This window comes from Chrysochloris asiatica, unplaced genomic scaffold (genome assembly GCF_000296735.1).
Source record: "Chrysochloris asiatica unplaced genomic scaffold, ChrAsi1.0 scaffold00008, whole genome shotgun sequence".
NCBI lineage: Eukaryota > Metazoa > Chordata > Mammalia > Afrosoricida > Chrysochloridae > Chrysochloris > Chrysochloris asiatica.
In genome coordinates this window covers 5,713,890-5,715,628 of record NW_006408526.1, presented here as the reverse complement: position 1 = coordinate 5,715,628, position 1,739 = coordinate 5,713,890, and positions in this window count along the sequence as shown.

The window sequence follows — 1,739 nt, the reverse complement described above, 5'->3', positions numbered from 1 at the left end:
GTCTATTTTATAATGGTATGCCAGGGAAACCAAGATTCAAAAGACAGCCAAGCATCTTAACAGTGTTTCCCCCCTTTTCCCCATTCTAACCATGTCTCAATCCCTCTATCCCAGAGCCCTGTTGCACCAAGGTTGTGCATACAGCATTATTTACCTCTGTCCCACTTTGCCCATGCAAACCTGCCTGTTTTCCCATCCGCTTTGTTCTTCCATTCTCTTCCCCCTTCCCCTTCTTGTATATTGCCCCCCTCCCTAGCACCCTAACTATCCTGTGTCTATTCCCTCCCCTGTGCTCCACCTTCCCCTCCCTCCCCTCAACCCCACCTCCCCCACATTCCAGTGACCCTCAAAGAATCCCCTCCCCCTTTACTATGGGTTCTTTTTCTTAGTCTTTTACAGTAGTGGTTCTATGCAGTATTTCTCCTTTTGTGACTGACTAATTTCACTCAACATAATATCCTCAAGGTTCATCCATGTTATGCAGTGGCTTGCAGCTTCCTTGTTGTTCTTCAAGGTAGCATAATATTCCATTGTGTATATGTATCACAGTTTGTTTATCTATTCTTCAGTTGATGGGCTCTTTGGCTGTATCCATATTTTTGCTATTGTAAATAGTGCTGCTATTAACATTGGTGTGCATATATCTACTCGTGTTATGGCTCATCTTTCTTTTGGGTAAATACCAAGTAGAGGAATTGCTGGATCAAAAGGTATTTCTATTTCCAACCTTCGAGGAAACACCATATTGCTTTCCAGAAAGGTTGGACCGTTTTGCAATCCCACCAGCAATGCAGTTAAATTGTCATAAGGCAAAAAGGTAAAGGGTTTTTATACCTCAGAGTACATGGAGACAATGGAAGGGATAAGAGAGAGGGGTTTTATTTAGTTGCACCTGACCTGACAAACTGATTGCAAAGTTTTGATCAAATTAAAACAGAATAATAGTCTTGTAACAATGGGTGCAGACTAAGAAAACATTTGCTCCCCTCTTTTAGCTACAATATTAATTGTGTTAGTCTTAATATCTGATTAATGCTAAAGTGGAATAAAAGTCAACAGGAAATATTGTTTCACCTTGGGTGTATACTTTAGTACATCAAAGTAGTCATGGGTAGTCATGGTAATGGTGATTAGTAAATCTTAAGCTGGAAAGCAGCTGCTTTCCTTCAATGGTGAATTGATTCTTTTTTTTTTTTTTAAGTGGATTGATTTTTAACAAGTATGCCAAGTTTATTTGATAGGGATATGTATCATCAATAAATGGTATTTGAACAATTAGATTGCAACATGCAAAATAATGATATTTGATCCAGATCTCACACCACAAACAAAAGGAACTCTAAATATAAAAACATAAAACTCTTAGAAATACACAGAAGTAATGCTTTGGAACACAGTTTTAACAATGGATTCTGACATATAAACAAAATCATAAGCAATAGAAGTCAGAATAGGTATACTGTACTTCGCTGATATTAAGATCTTTTGTGTATCTAAGGACTTTACAAAGAAAGTGAAGAGATATAAACAACTCCACTAATAAAAAAATAATGAGCAAAAACTTGAACAGCCATTTATCCAAAGAAAATATATGGGGTGTTTCAAAACATTCTTGGAAAATAGAATTAAAGGTAATGGAAATTTTTTGCACATGTTACATTTTAAAGGTTTAATTTAAACAAATTTACATGGGAAATTTGTTGTTATAAGGAAAAAATCATTCTGGCTAGTCTTTTCAT